The following is a 23,796-nucleotide window of genomic DNA, read 5'->3' as shown; positions in this document are numbered from 1 at the left end:
TTAAGAGATGATGTTGTTACCAAATTAGACATGGCTAAAGCCTATAAAAGAATTTCATGGTAGTATACCTGCCTTGTCATAGCAAGACTGGGTTTAGTGAACTAGTTATTGATATGATCTGGAGAATTATGGCAAACAATTGGCACTCAATGATAGTGAATGGAGTCAGAAATGACTTTTTTTTCATTCAATAAGGGGGTTTAAACAAGGTGATCCTCTTTCATCTGATTATTCATTTTAGGTGCTTAAGCTTTTTCAAGACTATTGAATAGTTTGTACCATCACTATTTGTATCAAGGCTTCAATATGGAGAAGAAGGGACCTCAGGTTAACCATCTTAGCTTTACTGATGACGTTATAATCTTTTCCTATACAATTAGGTTTTCTGTTCATCTTATCATGAAGATGTTGCATAATTATGAGGAAAGTTCATGTCAGCTAGAAAATAAGGACAAAAGTCATTTTATTATACTTGAGAATGCACCAACATAAGTTATTGCCACAGTGACAAATATCACAGGGTTTACTATGAAAAGAAGTCTGATCACTTACCTAGGTTGCCCTTTATATATTGGACAAAGGATGGTGATTTACTTCTCTAATATAATCTTCAAAGTTCTAAACAAGATGAGGGGATGGAAAATTAAATTTCTTATCCATGGAGGAAGGATCACATTAATCAAGTCTATTTTACTATCTTTGCATATACATATTGTTTTATCCATGTCTCCTACAAAAACAACTCAGAAATAGATCAGAAGCATTACTCTAGAATTGTTTTGAGGATGGAAAAGAAGAAGTATCAGTCATCTTCTTGGGGAACGCTTAGTTTCCCTTGTGCTGAAGGAGGTGGTGGTGTCAGACTTTTAGAAAATATATATTTTGCTATACAGTATTAGCAATAATGGGATTTTAGATCATGTGAATCTTTACGCTGTGACTTTATGAGGGCCAAAATTATCAAAGAGCTAATCACGTGATCAAGAAATGGGCCAAAAGGTAGTCTTTCATCTGGAAATATATGATGCAAAACAAAGTGGAGGATTAGAAACATATTCAGTAAAGAATCAACTTTAGCAATTGTTGCTTTTAGTGGGATTATTGTCTTGGTATAGGAACCTTGGTTGCTCAAAGAACTTTTGATGCTAAAGCAGGTAACATTATAGTTGATAAGTTCCTTGATCAATGTTGGTGGAATGCAACTATGTTAGAATGAATAGCCCTACTTTGGTGTATAAGATCCTCTCTGCGTTAATTAGGTATCAAGCAAATATTCCTGATCAACCTATTTGGAAGCCAAACTCCAGTGGTTTAATTATTTACTAGTTCTTCTGGGACCTAATGAGGAGGAAAAGAACATTACTCTAGTAATACACAGGTCTGGGACAAATACATTGCTTTTGAAGTATCTTTTCTAGTGTGGAGAGCTCTCAGAAATAAAATTCCTACTAGTGATAAGATATATTTGTGCTACTGTATTATACCTGGTGAGGACACAAATAATTATATATTTGTGTTAGGCAGTTTTGCCAATTATACTTGGAAATTCGTTTCCAATAGTTTGGGTGTCATTCATGTAACTATACCTTTGCCTAATTTGCTGATAAAATGGTGGTGTATCAAACCTAATAATGAAATACATAGACTAGTCCTGCAAGCTCTGTCTATTTTATTATGATTGAATTTGTAGAAGAACAAATGTTCAAGCAAATAGTAGTACTACAGTTAGACTTGTTGTTATGAAGGACATTTATATGATACTGGCTACTACTTTTCCATATAGTGCCTGGTTACTGGATTGGAGAATTTTAATTCAGCAAATAAAATAATGTAAACAGGAGGTGCATGTCATACAGGTTTGTTGGACTATACCAATTGATACATTAGTTAAACTAATAACAGATGGTAGAACCTTGACTAATCCAGAAAGTATTGGGGTTGGTGGTGTTCGTAGAGATCATGAAGACAATCTTATCTTTGCATTTTCAGCTTCTTTGGGAATAGGCACAAATAATTAAGCAGAATTAGAGGTATCCATTATTATCATCGCCTGGTTCATTTCATGGATAGAGTAAGGTGATATTGGAGGTTGATCTGAGCTTTTGGTTAAATGGTTGAAAACAAGTCTATATTCTCCTTGTAGTATTCATAAGTACGTTGTGGATCTCCAAGAGTTACTATTATTTTTACTTGAATATTTCCACCGTCAACACATCAATAAGGAAGCTAATTTTACTGCAGATGCTCTCCTTTAAACACAGTTATCAGGTAACTCAATTACAATACTTTTACACTATTCAACCTGAAGATGCTAAAGGATACTTTAGATTGGATTAGTTGGGAATGGTCAGATTCAAAAAAAGAAAAGAGAAGAATTAACATGTCACCCTAGGCTAAGTCATCCGCAGGACCAGCAACTGCTTTGTAGTCACTTAGTTTCCCATTAACGTTTAGATATTGTACCATTTCTTATGCCTAGGTTTTTTGTACTAGATCCTTCTTAGTATGGGGGTTTGCCTTCGTAGGTTCATTAACTCTAGTATCACCTTAAGGCTTTAGAGGTAAGGTTTTTCCTCTGTACTTTTTTTGCGTGATTAATAAAATTCGTAATTTTGTTAAGAAAAGATAATTAAAACAAAAAATATGCACTTCACGAGTTTTTCTTTCAATATGTAGCCAGCCTTTCATCTTCTTACCCAAAGTAGATTACTTCTTCATATCTTCCTAACACACTCACTCCTCTTTATCCTTAAGACACATATATCATCTTGATCTCCATTTTATCTCGCCTCTAATTTTTCTTTTGTTCTTTTATTTCTCGATCATATATACAAACAGAAGTGGTTCTGCCGTGATCCATTTTCCATTAATTTCTTGTCAAATAATGGTGGTCCCTTGATAAGTTGGTATTTTATAAAGTTAGTATTTTTACCAACTTATTAGATTCTTAAGATAGAATTATTGCTTCGACTCTTGTAAATAAGAGTGTGTAATGTTACATTCTTTCCTTTTGTAGGCATTCATGAGCTGGAAGGTGAATCAAGAATATCAAAGCAAAATGAGGCAAAAAGAATGACAAAATTAGCCTAGAGTAGTTAAGAGCTGTATTGCACGAATACTGAAGAGAAAAAAAATATGCAGGCCACATGTCAAGAGATGCGGTTGTATAATCACTTCTGTGAAACACAAATGAGTCTAGAGATGATCCAAATTCTAGCAAAGGCAAACCCATAATTTGAAGTTTGTGGGTGCACCAGTGTTGTCAAAAGCGCACATAATATCCCTCATATTATGACAACATAATGATAATAGTCAAATGACAACATAAACCCCATACAGAACACTATAGGAATAGGGATATGCGAACAGTATGTCAGGAGATGCGGCCATATATTTACTTATATAAAGCACAAATGAGTCTTGGAATAACCTAAAATCTAGGCATCTTTGGAGGACATGCATCACGCATGTCAACATATGCGATCCGTAAATTCTAAACTCAAACCCAAATAGAACACTAAAGAATTAAACATGTCATATGTTGTGCATATGCAGACTGCATATCCCCATGTGTGGTGGATAACGCAGCCCAAACCAATGTCATCAGAGGTGGATCCAAGATCCAAACTTTCCGGGCGTCAAGTAAACTTAACAACGGATGCGGAGAGAGGTGGCCAGTGAGGCTAAGGCCGTGACCTTTGCCGACAACGCCAAAAAATCCGATGGTAGCAACAGCAGAGACCAAAAAAGCAGAAAGCGATGATGATTTGAGAATAGCGATGATGATTTGGGAATTGGAATTTGTGAGGAATGAGATTTTTATTAATTTGAAGAGAGAGAATAAAATTATACACTTTTTAGCACAAATATTAACGTTAATATTTGAAAAATGAAAGGAAAATTCAATATAATATTTAATTAATATAAGTCTAACATATATAGAAAAAGGGACTGCCAACTGACTAGTCATTTGTGGCTTCACTTCAGTCACTTTTCAAGTGGCTCATGGCCAAAATTAAGGGGGGGGAAAATATTGCCAGTGGAGGTCGAGAACCCACGACCTTGGGGGAGCAAATGGGATGCTCTACCACTCGCGCAAGACGGCACTTTAGTACTGTGGGTGGCATGTTTATATTTTGACTATATCTATATATAGAGAGCTTTCGTCGAAGTTTGCGGGTGGCGTGACACCCTCACCGCTCTTAATAGATCCGCCCCTGAATGCCATGGACATTTTTGTCAACTTTTTTTGACTGAGTTTTTAGGATATAAATACTATTTTAGAATTTAGTACTTCATTATTCTGCAACGTTTTGAGAGAAACTCGAGAACTCAATAAATTTTGCTTTTTCTTGATAGATTCAATCTTACTATTATATTTTTGAAGAGTAAATTGACGTTTATATCTATTAAATGGATCATGAAGAGTAATAATTTTTGGGTATTCATTTTATCCAAATTTATGAGTAGCTAGATCTATATCTAGGGTTGTGTGACCCTGGAGTTGGCTTAATTTTTGGGTCTTTTAATACTTGCTTGTTATATGAGTTCTCTTATGAAATTTATTTCTTCATTATTTAGTGTTAGTTGATGGTTGCAAAGATTGATTAAGAAGAGGAAAATAAGTAAATAGTGGAGATTTAGGGTTTTAAGCCTCATGCAATATTAGCTAGAAATAGGATGATTTACCTGAATAATTGATTGATTAATTTGGATTTCAACACTTAGGGTTTCGAGAAAATCCAAAGTGAAATTTATCCATTTGATCAAAAAAATTTGGGTAAACCGTGGAAATCAATATTTCATTACACGGAGATTTTGAGTCGAAAGAAACTGTAGATCCCCAACTTAAGAGCTTAAACCCAATGGAAACATAACCCTAGACTTTTTAATTGCATTGAATACGAGTCGTTTAAGTTGGAAATTGCAATTGAAACTGTGTTATCACATTTACTCTCCCCCCTCCCGCCTACCCTACCCCTAGTGTTACGACGAAATGCAATCCACTAGTTGGTTATTACACTCGTTAATTCTATATTGTATTCTCTGTGGATCGATCCTGACTCTTAGTTGGATTAGTTATATTATGACGACCATATACACTTTCTTCAAATTGAATTTAGACATCATGACTGTGGTGATCCCTTATCAAATATTTTTCAAATGAAGAAAATTGAATTTGGGATTCATGATGAATCTAGACTGTTTAATGTGAAAGAGCATGCTCGAATTATGATTTCACAAACTATAAGCTTTATGCAAAAATTAGGAATGAATTTAAATTCAAAGATATAATGATGATATATTAATTGAATTCAATTGAATTTTAGGAATTTTTATTTGAAGTTGCTTAATGTGTTAAATATTTACTGCAACTATTACACAAATATTTTGTAAATAACAACAACATACCCAATATATCTCTATTTAGTGGGTTTCTGAAAGGGTACTCCATACCACTATTTCAAAGATGAGATAGAGAAGTTGTTTCCGATAAGGTCCCGGCTCAAAACAAAAACAACTAACATAGAGATGGTCAAGGAACAAGAAACAATCAGATATTTAACACATCAGATAAAAACATAAACAAAACTGCCACCAATCAGATATTTAACACATCAGACAAAAACATAAACAAAACTGCCACCAAGTAATATGTAATGCTGCAAATGAACAATTCAAAATATCAGACCTCACAAACAATATCAAACAAAACTATCACTATTTACTAGAGCTACTAGCATGGATGCGCACCATCCTACTAACCTTCTACCCTGATCTGCTTCATTCACATTCTTCTATCTAGGGTCATTCCTTGGTAAGATAAAATTGATATATGTCATGTCTAATCACCTCTCACCAATACTTATTTGATCTACCTTTATCTCGCCCAAATCTATTCCAGCCAACCTCTCGCACCTCCTAACTAGTGCCTCCGAGAACCTCATCATCATATGGACAAACTATCTTAACCTTGCTTCCAGTATATTGACTTTTACCATAGTCACTACAGCATGTTGACTTCTACCATAGTCACTACTACCTTCTCTCAAATAACCTCATTTCTAATACTTCCATTCTAGTCACTCCACACATTCATCATGACATCCTTATCTTTTCCATTTTTATCTTTAGATGTGAGAGTTCTTGACTGGCTAGCGCTCTATCCCATTCAATATAGCTAGTCTAGCTGCTACTTTGTAGAACTTTCCTTTAGGTTAAAGCGACACCTTGTTATCACACGAAACTTTGAAAAGAAACCTCCATTTCAACCATCCTTTCCCAATACAGTGATTGACATCCTCATCAATTTCTCTATTTTCCTGAATTATAGACCCAAGATACTCAAAATTATCTCACTTTTATGTGGCCTGAGTATCAAGTTGTACCACCTAATTGGCCTCATTCATCTCCTCACTAAATTTACACTTCAAATATTCTGTCTTGGTCCTGCTCAATCAAAACCCTTTAGACTCTAGGATTTATCTTTATCCCTTCAACTTTGCATTAAGTCCATCATAAGTCTTATCAATCAAAACTACATCATACACAAATATCATCACCGTGTCACCTAATATTGAATCTGAAATGTCAATGAATCTATCACTAAGGAGAATAAAAAAGGGATAAGAGTCGATCCCTAGTGTAATTTCATCAAGATGGAAAAGTGCTCCAACTCACCTCCTATAGTTCTAACCTGAGTCTTGTCTCCACCATACATATCCTTAATCTCCTTTGAATTCCACAGGCACACCTCTAGCATCTAAGAACCTTCTTGGGAGCTCTATCATAGGCCTTTTTTAGATTGAGAACACCATGTACAAATCCTTCTTCCTCTTCCTATATTGCTCCACTAATCTACTTATAAGGTGGATGACTTTTGTAGTCAAACACCTTGACATGAAACCAAACTGATTCTTTGAAATCACTACAACAAAAAGGTCTATTTAAGACCAAAATTTAGGGACAAGTTAATAATTTTGTCTCTAAAAGTATATATATTGGGGCGAGATTATATTCTAGTCCCTAATTGTGTATTTTATTGCGAAGGTATAAAATATGATCCTAAAAGAAATTTTAACTGATCCCTATTGATAATTTGAGCCTTGAGTGAGAATCTACAAATTTTAATTAAAAACAATCATTTAGGCAAGCGCCAAAATGGTCATGTTTTTAAAGATTAGAAGAAAAAAATTTGTTTTCTCTTAGTTAAAAATACAAAAACGTTCCATATTCTTTGATGTATCCTAATTTTTCCATAAACAACACGAGTTTTATCTATTCACCATTTTCCACGGCCTCTTTAGTAAAAGCCTGTAATTGTGTTTTCTCAGTTTCGTTAAATATTTTCTTAATTTGCCTTTTGGAATGACTAGTAGTTTTGCTCAATTTCATAATGCAGATTCCATTACATCTAATTAGGTATGAATTTCCTAATCTCTGTTTTCAATTTCTTCTGTTTGGTTCCCTAATCTATGTGGTTTCTTCATTTCGTTTGTATTGCTTATTTAATTCAACTCCCTTAATGTGTTTGTATTGATGGTTATGTGTTTTAGTCAAAAAAACCGGTAATTTCTTCATAATTTATGATCTTAACGTGTTGCATCAATTATACATTTTGGTTTATTTTGTTAGTACTTATTTGAAATTTGTGTTTATCAACTTCTATTCAACACTTTTACTGTAATTCTTTTGTTGTTTATGCAGTGTAAGTAGAAAAGATTTGTACTTTATTCATAGTTTCTGGTATGAATGCATTAGACAAGTGTCCACTATACGTACTTTTGTATTCTTATTTTTCTTTATTGTTAAACTTCTGTTTAATTCCTTGCGTCAAATTATATATAAAGTTTTGAGCTAAGTGATCTGCATACAACTAATAAAAGGGAGGAAATGGAGTGTTGAGGGTTATGGAACTTCTTTTAGGTTGACTAAGATGTATAGTTATGCAATTTTTATTTATTTCAGTGATGTTGAAATGAAATTCTCTTGACTCGTTAAGGAGAAGTCTCTATTAGCCCTTGAATCAGGGACTAATTTAGCCCTATCTCATGAAAAGAAGAAAATATTTACTTCTATCAAGCTTGTTCCTTATCTATTATGTTATCATTTGGCACTGTCTGCTCTTCTATCAAATTAGTTTTAGCTTTGGTCCTTGTGTAGTACTTACATATCCTTTAATGTTTTCCTTTATCAAAGATTGTTTTGCTAGGATAAATATGAGTCAAAGTTCAATTTTTAACTGTTTCATGATGTTTCTATCTTTGTGAGAACATGGGAAATTGTAAGTATTGTGGTCTTAATCATTATAAAATATTCGCAATTTTTGATAAAAGTGGAAAGAACTTACTCTGGTGCTACATTATGTTAGGTTCAAGACCGTTATGAGCTTTCTACTGAATATGAAGGGAAACATGACCCACATAAGTTGGAAGAGCTTGGGAGTACACTTACCAGTTTGGATGTTGGGGATTCTATCATAGTCACCAAAGCCTATTCTAACATGCTTAACTTGGCAAACATTGCCGAAGAGTTTTAAATAGCTTACAAATGAAGAAGTAAGCTAAAAAAGTATGATATTTCGAATGAGGCTTTTGCATCAATTGAATCAGACATTAAAGAGACCCTTACAAGCTCATCGGGCAGCTAAACAAATCACCGAAAAAAGTTTTTAATGCTTTGAAGAATTAGGCCATGGATTTGGTGCTAACAACACATCCTACTTAATCTATGTAGGTCTTTGCTTTAAAAGTATGCAAGGCAAATTACGATTGCTGAAGTTTACTGAAAATGAGTGTTGAATAAAAGATGCCCTACTCAATCTATTTGTGAGGCTGTGCTGGCATAAGATACATACTTTGTGTAGGTTACCTAACTATAACTCTGTTTTTGAAGATGTAAAAAAAGAGGAAAGGAAAGGAGACATTAGTTTTGTTTAGTGTATTTATCTTTTCATCTAGAGAGAAACTTTTTTTTTCTCTCCCCAATTTACTTATTCTTAACTGGACAAGATTTGATTCTGATTTCCTATTTGCTGTCCAAGATTTGAGTGTGTCAGATGCAATTGTATGCCAAAGATATTACTCCTGATGATAAGCAGAAGCTAGATGATGTTCTACAAAGAGATGTATGAGGTTCATAGTGTGGTTTTCATGTCGTCTTCCATTCTTGTTGGTCATGTCAGTTCTCCCTATTTCATTAAGGGTATAATTTTAAGTTTTAAGAAAGGATTAAATTTTATTTGGCATATAAAGTCGGTGTACAAAAATATTGTTTTGTGAACTTGTTCTAAGCTAAAACAGATGTAAGGAAAAACTTTCAATAGTAAATATCTATTGGTTTTATAGTGTTCTCTTAGTTCTTTTACACTCCCCTAGTGTATAAATACTGATATTAGGGTATCTCTATTTATATTTAGAGCTGATAGCAAAATCATCTGTACACATAGTGAGAAATATAGGTTGCACTTGTTAGGGAAGCTGGTCCTTTCAAGAACGATATCTTAGCTTTTAAATTGGAAGAAATAGATTTACCTCCATAGAGGTGTTTAAGCAGCCAGATTACCTTTATTTTTTGTGCATTAAAATGTTGTAAGCTGTTAGACACAGAAAAGAAAAGTTTCTTGAATGGAGAAAAACTAAGAAGAACTAAAGTACCTACATTAATATTTATTTTTTGCTTCGTATCTTGATATTGCTGTCATTTTTCTTTTCAAAATAACTTCACTTTTTCAGAAGTCCGCGTACATATTACACATAAATGATATTCTTTGTATCCCTTCACCACTCTGCCATAATTGTTCCATGCATTACCAATGACAAATATAGATGGAGATGATGAAAATCCAACTGCTTTATATTTGGTAAGTTGGCTATGTTAATTTTGTTAGTCCTCTAATGAGTGATAATATAGGAATTCTCCTTGAGATAGTTTTAGTGAAATCTAGAAAAGGAGTACATTGTTGATCTGTATATACAAGTCTCATTGACCCAATTATGGAACAACCATAGTTGTACTTACTCTAGTGTTAAATGTTTCCATAGCTTCTTTACTGGAACAATCATATTCTAGTAGGAGCTTGAATTTTTTTTTTAAATAATATTAATACAAGATGGTACCAAACACCTAGCTCTCGTGTTTTATAGGCAAGTTTTTTGGGTTAGGTTCTCATGTTCCATCTATAACACAGGTTAACAAAGATGCTACTATAACTCTACACCACAATACAATTTTTTAACAATGATGCACCGCACTACCACTGAACAATGTCTTGCTGTTCTCTTTGTTTTACCTATTTATAAGACTATCTTGCTTATTTAACACAAAACCTATTGATGATATACTTGATATTCTAGTACTGCTCTATAGTACAGATATCTATCTAGCTTTGTAGTTTTGTAGGTAGTAATAAGGCGGGACACAAGGTTGTCAAACTTATGTATTGAAAGTAGTTGTTAAATCTTACTTGAACTGAAGGTACGTGAGGATACAAATAGAGTTTTCCCTATTTTGGGGTATAGTAAATTAAATTTGGTGTTTATTGCAAACAGAGAGAGAATGATAAGCATATGATCCTTAAGTGACCTCTACCTTGCATAGATTATTTCTAGTACCATTTAAGTGCATTATTTGACATGGTGACTTTTCCAGTTCTCCTTTCTGAACTCAAAAAATAAATTATGTCTACCTTGTCTTGGTGCCACTTTGATCATCTAAGTCACCCTAAGCAAGGGTCCAAGTAATTGCTCTTATTTTTTTTTTTTTCAAAAATTACGATCTTTGACTTTGGAATGTTGCTATTTGGCACATTCTAACGCATGATAATCCTTTAGTTAGTTAAGACACACTTCATAAATGATGCTGTCATCTGAAGATCAGCGAGAACAGATACTGCATCCTGAATTTGGAGTCCATGTCTGTCATTCCATGTCTAATAACCTTTGTTTTCAATTACAATACTTAAATTAGTTAGATGCATGACTCATATGTTTTCATATGAACGTGGTCATGAAGGGAGGATGATTTGTTATGACACCAAATGAGATCTTTCTTGAAATTAGAAAATTATTTGTTTCATTATTTTGGGATGATATCATTGCATTAGGTGCAATATCAAGATCATCCCAGTTAATGACAAATTTACTATGCAGGTATTAAAACTCTTTTCTTTTCGTGTGGTACATTTTCTAGAGTTGCTAGTGTTGCTGCGGATAGGGATATATGTAAGTGGCTTTATATTCCATTTAAAACTTTGTCTATTATTCCTCTAGTTGTGAGTAATTTAGAATAAAAACTGATCCATCCTTTCTGTAATTTCATTTTTCTTTTTTCTTTCTTAAGAAATGATGGAACTGGTACTATTAGTAACTCTTGTTATGTTTTCTTTTCCTAGAAGTTTGCAGTTAAATCTTACCATTATACTCTATTGTACAGACAGATATTATCAAACTTATGTTCCTTGGTTAGCTCTTTTCTAATCTTTGGTAATCAAATAGAACTAGGTAGAAGCAACCTTGTAAACTAATTTCAACTTCAGGAACTAGATGAACTAGCTCTTTGAGGTTTGATTTTGGAGTCATAGGACCATCAAAGGTTGGTCAATAGCTCCTTCTAAACTAGCATCACATTGATCCTGCAAGAAAAAGAATTGAAAGGCCATTTCTATGTCTTTTAAGTTGAATCATCATAAAATCTTGAACTTTAAATTGAATTCTCAGCGTTACAATTCAACACCATCAAATTCTCGCACAAAACTAGCCATACCATCATCAGATTCATGCAGAAAACCAACCACACAACCATTGGGATCATAGAGTTGGAGAGAAAGAATATCCGTGGTTCTCAAATCTATCTTCTTCTTCTTGTTGTTTCTGAGCGCACACATCTACATTCTGAGAAGCTTGTGGACCTTTGAATTTATATATTTTTTACTAGTATTATTGTTGTTGTTTTTGTTGTTGCAGTTGTTTTTTTCTTTTCCTTCTCCTTTGAGTCTGCCACTGGTCATTTACCTTCCTTTGTCTATTTTGTTTCTCTAACCACAATTATTTTTTATTGAAGTAGAATAGATGCAGCCCATTAAAGTGTATACTCTTGAACTCGTTCTCTTGTTAGCTGATGAAGTATTTGATTATGCTTAGTGTGCAGATATGATGTACATATAGAGCGATACTTGTTACTTCATCTCTGCACTAGAGTGTTTAAAAATTGAATTTAATACTTTGATATATTCACTTATTTGATTTATGTCGAGCATATGAGGTAAAATGATATACTAAATTTTTGCTTTACTGTTGCAGGACTTACTTGATTTAGGTGAAATAGTAGGAACTGAAAGTCGAGGACTTGATAATTTTTTAGCCATGTGATGGAAGCTGGCAATTTGAACTGAAAGTTGATGACTTAAACAGTAGAAACATGTGTTACTTGATTATTTTTTTGCTATGCATTCAAATGTTAAGGGAAATATGATATCATACTCTAGCTCGATCGGGATGGTAACTATGTTTTTTGTGAAACAAATATTAAAACTAATATCATGGGATGTTAACTAAATTTTCTGTTCTCTAATTATATCATGTTTTTGTATCGAGATTCTCAATAGTAATTTGTTATTTATTTGATGAAATTTATCTTTTATGATATTAGGCTCATTTATGATCAATTAGAGACTAGAAATATTGCTCGTCTTTTAATATTTATCTAGGATGAGATGTTGCTCATCTTTATGGTTGATCTACGACTAGAATGTGGCTCGTCTTTAAAGGTTGATCTAGGACCAATATATTTCTCATCCTTAAATGTTGATCTAGAAAAAGAATTTTGCTCATCGCTAAAGAATAAATACGACCACGTACTTAGTCTATTTGGGATGAGAAATACCATCGTGAAAAGATAATTAAGATGAGGTATTTAGTCTATTTGCGATAAGATATACCATTGCTAAAAGATAATTATGACCATGTAGTTAGTCTATTCGGGACGAGAAACACCATCGTGAAAAGATAATTACGATGAGATAGTTAGTCTATTTGAGACAAAATATACCATCGCTAAAACATAATTATGATGAGGTAGTTAGTCTATTTGGGATGAGATTGCTTATCGCAAAAGAATAATTAAGATCGGGTAATTGGTCTATTGAGACAAGATATACTAGAGCTAAAAGGCAATTACGATCGGATGTTTTCCTGCCGCAAAAGGGTTTAAGGATCGGTTTATTAGACTTGTCGCTAATGGCCTTTAGCGGCGGAGCCTGTTAGGATAGGACGCGGACGGATTTTTCTGGTCCTAAAAGATCAATTGGGACAAGATTTGGACTTTCTGGGACTATATTTTCCTTCCTTATAGGCTGTTTTTCTTATAGTGAATATTCACAATCTTCTTTAATCTCAACTCTACTACCCTCTCTCAAACCTTCATAGTGTGACTTAACAACTTGATACCCTATAGTTGCTGCAACTCTGAATATTACTCTTGTTTTTGTAAAATGAAATTATCATACTCCATCTCCAATCTTCAAGCATCGTCAACCATCCTAAACTAACAGTCAGGCACTTTATACCTCCCCCTCCTATGCACTTCCAAAAATCTACTAGAATCTCTTTTAGCCTTGTCACGCCACTCTACCCTAAGCAATATACAAATAGAACCCTTAACCTCCTCAACCTGAATGTCTCTGCAACAACCAAAGTCGCAAATCTTATTAGACTGCTCCAACTCACCCAGAACGATACTAAAGTCTTTCTCCTTATCCAAAAGTTTATGAAAGTAGATCTCCTTCTGAAGAGAATCTCCTCTACCAAACTTTTTCATCCACATCCTTTATGTACTTTACTTGATCAAGGTCTTGATCACTCCGCACCCTAACCTCGACCAGCTAGTACAACATCTTATCTCCACCTTTACCCTACAACAATGCGTATAAGCTTTCGAAAGCTGCATTTTTAGCTGCCATAATCAGTAACTTAGCCTCTTTCTTAGAAATCTTATACTTCTCTCTATTTTTCTGCTTCTCCTCCTTATTCTTACTCTCAGCGAACCTCAAGTATGCCACCTTCTTATCCTCCACCTTATCTTCTACCTCTCCATTCCACCACAAGTTGCCTCGATGCTTGTTAGAGCTTTCTCTTAAGATACCCAACACCAGTATAGCCTCTCCTTGATGCAGCGGATAGTCCTGTCCCACATACTATCTGTATCCCCTCTACTCTACCAAGACCTTCTAGCCATCAACTTCTCTCTATGTCGTGTACACTGGCTATTGATTAACTACTCCATCTATTCTGCGGCTAGTCATCCCTACCCATCTTTCCCCTTTCCTTCTTCATCTTTAGCTCTATCACCAAAAGCCTATGCTAGGTTCTCACTAGGAATAACCTTATAATTCTTATAAAGATCCCCTATTCCTCTTCTTAAAGAGCAAAAAATTAATTTGAATCTTGTCCATTGAATTATGAAAAGTAACCAAGTGAACTTCCTTCCTCAAAAAACTTGAATTAGCTATTACCAACTCAAAGGCCCAAGAAAAATCCAAACAAAGAGACTTCTCTGTCGTTCCTCTCACCGAAACCATATCCTCCCTTCATACACATCATCATAACTCCTTGGTGACAATCCAATACGCCCATTGAAATATTCTTCCATGAAAAGCTTCTCGATATTAGGGACATCTCTTACCACCTTATCCAAAGCCTCCCAAAAGCTCTTCTTTTCATCCTCGTCCAAGCTTACATATAGGACATACACACTGATAAAGGTCAAAGTAAACTCTCCAGTTACTAATTTAGTCGACATCACCCCATCGTTAACCCTTCTAACCTCTACTACTTGCTCCCTAAGTTCTTCATCTCCTAAAATACATACTCCATTCCTATTGCGCACTCTTCCTGAGTACCATTACTTATACCCATCCACTTCCCATGCCTTAGTACCTACCCAGTTAGTCTCCTAAACATAAGCTATATTAATCCACCTCTATTTAAGAATTTTCACTAGCTCGATGGACTTTTCTATTAAAGATCCTATGTTCCAATACCCTAATCTCAGCCTAGAGGCATTCTTAATCCACTTAACCCTCTTACCCCCTGTCCCCGACCCTGCCCTCAACCCCGGGCGAAGACATGACCCTAATCGACCATCATCCACCAATGCCACCACAAAAAGTACAAATAACAACTAAGGGCTATACAAGAACTAAAGAATAGATAATAAACCACCTCAGGAAACAAAGGAATCCAACAAAAACAACGCTATCAAGACCTCGCCAAAATGCAATTAGGAAAAATGGCATGAATTAACCAAAAACTAGGCAAATGACCCGGAAGGGGGAAACTAAAAACCAATACGGCTAAAAACAACAGCAGAAGTCACACCAAATATTTTCTAAATAGTGCCTAGTAATATTTTTTTCTCTCTCAACATATATAACTTCCACCAGATTTTGTCTTGACCTTGTAATACCTCTAAAATATTTTGCAAAAGGTTATCCTTATTAATAATTATGAAATAGCCTAGAAAATGAAGATTATCCTTATTAATGATTACCTTGACCAATTCTTATCTTAATAAACCTTTAAGCAATCAAAGAAATGGGGATCAGGAGTCAAAGCCAAAAGAAAATAAAAGATGACAATAAGTTATCCATTCGCTTGGACAGGTCTCAGGCCGCTATCTTCCAATTTATTACACACAAGTCTATATTTTCAGCTAAACAGATATCACCGTTATTGCAGTAGAACTAGTACAACATATATAACTGTATCTGAATTCACTTGAAAGGGTCGTTTGATACAGGATAAGAGATAATTAATTTCGAAATTAAATTTAGAATGAGCTTTTCTCATATTTGGTTGTGATAAAATGTATAAGATAACTCATTCTCGGATTGTCATGTGACCAAGAGGTCACGGGTTCAAGCCTTGAAAATAGCCTTTTGGTAGTAATTCAAGGTAAGGTTGCGCACGATACTCCCTTGTGGTATGGCCCTTCTCCGGACCCTGTGAATAACGGGAGCTTTAGTGCACTAAGCTGCTCTTTTTTTAATCTCAAAGGTGGGATAACTAACCCCAAAATAACTTGTTGCCAATCAAACAACCCCTTAATATTGGTTAACTAAGATGAAATAAGAAGAGGATGAGACACACCTTCATATACAGATTTCTATAGGTTTAATATACTGTTAAACTATGATCCATATAAGCCACCAAAGAGAGAATGGTAAATCTATATTAAACTTGGTTTGGTAGATTGGGTAGCAGTATGTGATATTAATCATGGAGGGTCTTAGATTTTTTTGATATGAGGATTGAGATAAGCAAGATTGATTTATTCTAATTTTTATGTGAAATAGTAATTCATTATTTTAGTATAATATAAAATAATTTTAAGATTAACAAATATCTCAAAATAAACACGAAATAAAAATAATTTCAAATTTTATTTGAAAATTATTATTTTATCTATTATAATGTATTATAATATGTAAATATGTACCTTTTCCGTATGTAGCTTTGAACGGAAAATCTTATTTTGAATGAAATACAATCAATAATAGTTATACGAGGGCATTATTATTATTTTAGGTATTATAATGTACTATTATAATATTTAAATATGTAGCTTTTTCAAATGTAGCTTTGAACTAAAATTTTTATTTTGAATGAGACACAATGAATAATAATAGTTATACGAGGGCACTCAACACCCAATCCCATTCATTTCCTCTGATTACCCTGTGTTCCACTTTTATTTTTCTTTGTTTGGTTATTTCCTTTTTTTTAAACAAAAAAAACGTCGATAGATTTTTTATTTTCTTAGAATTTGTTTTAATTTATTGGGATGTGAAATGAAAATTTTCATACATCCAATTATCTATTTACGAGATATAAGGATTAATTATTGTTAGTTGAAGGGTACAAATATGTTCGATTTGTATCAAATTGGTTTATTAAAATCGTAAATTTTAACCTCACATCTTTGATACTACATCATTGAAATGATATTTAATATGTATTTTTTAAAAAATTAATCTTATATAAGATATTTGATATTTTCAAAAAGCACCAAAAATATTGAATATTGTAACAAAATATTTAATTTCACATTAACAATATATATTATGTTATTATACTATGGTAACCCAGTTAGTTACGATAGTGCATTTATCGAAATCAAATTTAAAATATTGAACTATACCAAATTATTGAAATCGAATTTAAACTATTGAACTATAGCAAATTAATTTTGTATGATAATAGTAGAATATTTTGAAAATTAAAATTATCAAAGTAAAATTCTTAATATTATACCATACTATAATTCCCTTAGGAACAAGATTAATGAGAAATTGAGAAACAACCAATTGAATTTGCAAAAGCATAATGAAGTATGAATAATGGAATGGAGCCCAAAAAATGGTGATATCAATCCTTTTTTCTCTAAACTGGTTGAATTTTTTTAAAAAAATTGAGGTAGGAAAACAAGAAATCGAAAGAAAGTTACAAGGTGCGGAATCAAGTCTTCATCAATAATGTGAAAATTTAAATAGTCAATCTATTAGTTACAAAATTCCTCTATGGAAGATATGATAATAAAAAGAAGCAATGAAAATACAAATTAGAAAGAGGGAGGGTGTTAGTCATAAATAGAAGTGTAAAGAACAAAGGGAAAGTAGAGGAAATGAAGAAGGGTGCTAATTTGGTGGGACCCACAAAAATACTTGTCAAACATATAATGCCCTTGTACAATTATTGCTGGTAGTATCTCACCAAAAAAATTCTCTCTGCACGACTCAACAACTGACGCACCAACCTTTTGGGTTTACTAGGTTGGGCAGTGGTCCGTCTCTATGAAGTGTATGCATTGAAGCAATAATTTATCAACAAATAAAAAATAGAGAAAAGAGATACACAGAATGAAGAAACAAAAAAAGGTAGAACCTAATAGACATGTAGTAAATCCACCTATGGATGCAAATTTAGACATATTAATTGACTTTAATTATAAAAAATTATTAAGAAATTATTGTGGATGTTCATAACTTCTAGAAATAACTTTTCCTTTAAGTGTAGTAATTTTCACACCCCCACTTCCTCCTCATTGATCATCTATTCTCCCATATTTTTTTTCACTTTCTCATGAGTTAATGTCATGTTTATGAGCCCTCTTGAAGTCTCCCTATGTAATACTATAAATAGAGGTCTTGAGTAAGATGTTCCACACGCTTAAAAGAATTATCTTATATTGTTCTCTTTCTATCTTGTTCAATATAATTACTATTGTTCTTTTCTTGCAATTCTGGTTCTTAATCTTGAAATACGTTATCAACATAATTATACTCTTTTTCAAGTTTTCAATCCGCCAGATAATAAAATTTCTCCTATCTTTAATTGGATCCAAGATGGGTAATGGAGATGTGTATTGTCTTGATAGTGCTACTACTCACACTATATTAAGAGAAAAAATATTTCTCTAATTTGATTATGAAAAGGGCCTATGATAATACAATATCTGATAGTACAAAGTTAATTGAGGACTCTGGAAGGACGACCTTATTACTATCTAGGGGAACAATATTGTTCATTGCTAATGCATTGTATTATAGTAAGTCTCAAAAAAATTATCAAGTTTTAAGGTTATTCGCCAAAATGACTATCATATTGAGGCTGCAAATGAAGGAAAGGTTGAATGCCTTTATATTACTACAATAAAGGAAGGAAAAAAATTTGTGCATGTTTAACCCACACTTTTTTCTGGATTGTATCATACAAGTATTTGTATGGTTGAATCACACGTCGTAGTAAATAAAAGGTTTACAGATTCTAATAATTTTATCATTTGGCATGACCGGTTGGGCCATCTCAATTTTTATATGATGCGTAAAATTATTGATAATTCACATGGACATACTTTGAAGAATCAAAATATTCTTCAATCAAATAAATTCTCTTGTGCTGCTTGTTCTAAAAAAAGTGGATTATTAAACCATTAGTAGCTAAGGTTGAGATTAAACCTTTTGCATTTCTAGAACGTATACATGGTGATATATGTAGACCAATTTACTCTATATGGATCTATCAAATATTTTATGATCTTGATAGATGCATCTATAAGATGGTGGCATGTGTACTTATTATCAACTCATAATATGACTTTTGTGAGACTATTGGCTCAAATAATAAGGTTAATTAAGAGCATAATTTCTAGATTATGCAATAAAGACTATTCATCTTGATAATGTTGGTGAGTTTACATCTTAGTCTGTAAGTGATTATTGTATGTCCGCTGAAATAAAAGTTGAACATCCGATTGTTCATGTTCACACTCAACATGGTCTAGCAGAATCATTGATCAAACGTCTTCAATTGATATCTAGACCGATGTTGATAAGGACAAAACTTCCTGTTTCAACATGGGGCATGCTATTTTGCATGCAACAACACTTGTATGCATATGGCCCACCAGTTATTATAAATTCTCCTAATTACAGTTGACTTTTGGCCAAGAATCAAACATTTTCTATCTTTTTGAGTGTGTGGTATATGTTTCAATTGCTCCACTACAACGCACAAAGATGGGATCACAAAAAAGGTTAGGGATATATATTGGGTATGAATATCTTTTTATTATAAAATATTTGGAACCTATGACTAGAGATTTATATACGAAAAGATTTGTTGATTGTCATTTTGATGAATCAATATACCTAATATTATGGGGAGAGCATAAGTAGCTAAAATATGAGATAGATTGAAATGCATTATCATTATCTCATTTAGATCCCTAACCAAATCAATGTAAGCAAGAGGTTCAAAAGATGATTTAGTTGCAAAATGTTGCAAATGAGCTGCCAGATGTATTTATTAATCTTACAAGGGTTACTAAATCTTATATTCTAGCTGTAAATGCTCCAGTTCGAATTGATCTCCCAATAGGACAAGTGGTTAATGAAAATGAGTCTAGGCCACGTTTAAAACATGGCAGACCAATTAATTCAATGGATAAAAATTCTCAAAAAAGAAAAGAAATAAATGATCACGATGTGCTAGCAATATCTCAAAAAGAACCTCAAGATCTAACAAATGATAAAGACCATTGAGGAGGTTAAAATACCTGAAACTAATGAGAATGAAAAAATCTCAATAAGTTATGTCTCGATGAGAAACAAGTGGAATCAAAATAATATTGTGGTTGAAAATATTTTTGCTTACAATGTTGATAATTAAATAATGCATCAAGATGAGGATTTAGAACCAAAATCTATCAATAAATGCAAACAGAGAAATAATTGGCCAAAATGGAAAGGTACAATTCAAGAAGAATCAACTTCACTTGAAAAACATAAAGTTTTCGAACCAATAGTCTGAACACTTGAAGGTGTCAAGCCAGTGGGGTACAAATGATTTTTTTGTGCAAAAATAAAATAAAAAAAGTGAAGTCGTAAGATATAAAGCATAACTTATGGCACAAGATTTTTCATAAAGGCCTGACATGGTCTATGTAGAGACATATTCTCATGTAGTGGATGGAATTATCTTTAGATATATAATAAATCTAGTAGTTCATGAAAAGCTTGATATGCGCTAAATGGATGTTGTCACGGCCTATCTATATGGCTAATTGGACAATGATATTTTTTATAAAAATCCTAGAAGCCTTCAAAGTGCTTGAAGTATATAAAAGTTCACTAGAAACTTGCTCTGACATGCTTTGAAGCTACCCCATGATCGTAATACGACACTTTGAACTGGTACTTGGTGCGAGCACTAAATAGAGAAATACTAAAATACTTATGCGAAAGTTAAGCTATTCAAGATCTGGTAAGATAGAATACTACAATATAACATAACATGTCTGAAACAACTAGAAAACTAAAAGATAAACTAACTGTTTGAACGTCTAGTTTGAAAGCCTCTAAAATATAAGGAGTTGATGGAACAAGCCCCTAACTAAATCTCACTAAATAAACATAAAAAACCACTGAAATGCCAAAATAATATATCACGTCCACAAAGGATGAAGACTCACCACTGCTGCTGTAGGAATACTCTGAGCTATCTAAGAATAGTCAGTGATCTATGAGTCCGAACATATGTTATAAGACAACATAGCCCAGAAAAATGTATGCAATCAGTACTTTGAATGTACTAGTACGTGAGGAAAGGACTACTGAATTACATGTGAAATCTGAACATAAATGTATGAACATGTAAAACTGAGGATGCATGACCAAGTATAATATGTATTGACATGACCTGACTAACTAATTAACTGATATATGAATAACTGAAATAATTTGTAAGATTGACTGAATAAATAATGAAATTTGACAACTTGGTCAAGGAAACCAAAACTAAAATAGACTAAAATAGTAACTGATACTGTGGGAGCTATCATGTAACCAACCTAAACCATGTGAGATATCATGGAGTCCAACATCTGAGCCACGTTGAGGAGGGCTATTCTATCCTTTCCATCGAAGTAGAACTAAAACTGAGCTGGAATGATCACTAAACTAAGACCATATTAGGCAAGGGGAAACACTCTCTGGTAATGCCCCTAAACCTATGATGGCACGTAGTTTTTGAGAAGTAGTATGCACTAAACCCACACTTCACTCTCGGTGTTAAATCCTACTCCAATCTAAAGGACACTGAAATACTAACTGATGCATGCACTGATAACTGATTTGCTCTAATAAGGTATTTTAAAACTGACAGTGCATACCTAATCTGAAGGAATCATGAACATGTAAAATTGATAATTTAACATGAAATAATACATGGTATAACAATAAACATGTAAACATGTAAACACATTTTATATCTTATCTTAAGGCCATAAGATTGATATAGAAGGGGTTCATTTATCATTTAATTTGAGTCAAATATACTAATTCTGAAGCTCCAACAGTTCAGTCAGTTCGTGTAGTCAATGAGTTTTCGGAGGTCTTCCCAAAGATCTGCCAGGGTTACCTCCCGATAGAGAAATAGAATTTGGCTTTGATCTTTTTCCCGATACTCAGGCCATTTTCTTCCCTCCATATTGTATGGCTCCATCCGAGCTTAAAGATTTAAAAGAGCAGCTTAAAGACCTCTTAGATAAAGGTTTCATAAGGCCAATGTTTCTCCATGGGGTGCTCCGATCTTGTTTGTGCATAAGAAAGATGGCTCTTTCCGAATGTGCATTGACTACCACTAGTTGAACAAAGTCATAATCAAGAATAAATATCCTCTTTCTAGGATTGATGACTTATTCGACCAGCTTCAGGGTGCAAGTTATTTTTCTAAGATAGATCTCAGATCCAGCTATCATCAGCTTATCAGCTTAAGCTATCATCAGCTTAAAGTAAGAGTGCGATATTCCAAAGACAATTTTCAGAACCCGTTATGGTCACTCTGAATTTCTAGTAATATCCTTTGGGCTAACGAATGTCCCAACAACCTTCATGGACTTAATGAATAGAGTGTTCAAACAGTACTTGGATATGTTCGTCATAGTCTTCATCAATGATATTCTTTTCTATTCTCGTAGTGAGGATGACCATGCAGACCGTCTCATAATCATATTGCAAACTTTTAGAGATCATTCGTTATTCGCCAAATTCAGTAAGTGTGAATTTTGTCTAAGGTCAGTGGCTTTCCTTGGCTATATTATTTTCAGTGATGACATTAGAGTTGATCCCCAATAGACCAAAGCAATGAGAAATTGGCCTAGACCTATCTCTCTATAGATATCAGGAGTTTCTTGGTTTTGGCTGGACATTACCGATGATTTGTTTAGGGGTTTTCATCTATTGTATCCCCTATGTTTAGTTTGACTTAGAAGAAATTTAAGTTTTAGTGGTAAAATTTCCGTAAGAAAAGTTTTCAGGAATTGAAGACTCGACTCACTTCAGCCCCAGTTTTGGCATTACTAGATAGTTCAGATGGATTTACTGTGATGCTTCTAGAGTTAGTCTGGGTTGTGTTTTGATACAGAGGGGGTAAGGGCATAGCCTATGCCTCTATAAAGCTTAAACCCCATGAAAAGAATTGTTATACTCATGACCTTGAGATAGCCGTTATTTCTTTTAACCTTGAAAATTTAGAGGAATTATTTTTATGGTGTGCATATTAATGTGTTCACAGATCAAAAAAGCTTACAATATTTGTTTTCACAGAAAAATTTAAATATCCATCAGAGAAGGTGGTTAGAATTGCTAAAAGAGTATGATATAAGTGTTTTGTATCATCTGGGCAAGGCCAATATAGTGGCAGATGCCCTTAGTAGATTGCATTTGGTTAGTGTTGCTCATATAGAGAAAGATTAAAAGAAGTTAGTTTGGGAGGTTCATTAGTTGGCTAGATTACGTGTTCGGTTGGTTGATTCAGCTAGATATAATGTATGGGTTCAGAATAGTTCAGAGTCTTCTTTAGTTTCTGAAGTGAAGGAGAATCAAGATAAGGATTCCAGTTTGGTTAGGTTGAAAGAGTTAGTCAGAGATCAGAAAGTAGAGCTTTTATCCCAAGGGGGAGATAGAGTGTTGTGATACCTGGGTAGATTATAAATGCCGTGTGTGGATGGGTTGAGGAAGCAGATTTTGGTGGAAGCGCATGGTGCACGTTACTCTATTGACCCAAGAGCTAACAAGATGTACCATGATTTATGGGAAACCTATTGGTGGAGTGGAATAAAGGGGGATATGGATGATTTCATACCCAAGTATGCAAATTGTCAGCAGGTTAAGTTTGAGCACCAAAAGCCTGGTGGCACCTTGCAAGAGTTTAGTATTCCCACTTGGAAGTGGGAAGAGGT

This window comes from Capsicum annuum, chromosome 3, assembly GCF_002878395.1.
Source record: "Capsicum annuum cultivar UCD-10X-F1 chromosome 3, UCD10Xv1.1, whole genome shotgun sequence".
NCBI classification, from domain to species: Eukaryota; Viridiplantae; Streptophyta; class Magnoliopsida; order Solanales; family Solanaceae; genus Capsicum; species Capsicum annuum.
The sequence above is the reverse complement of the archived record's forward strand: the minus strand, read 5'-3'. Positions refer to the sequence as shown.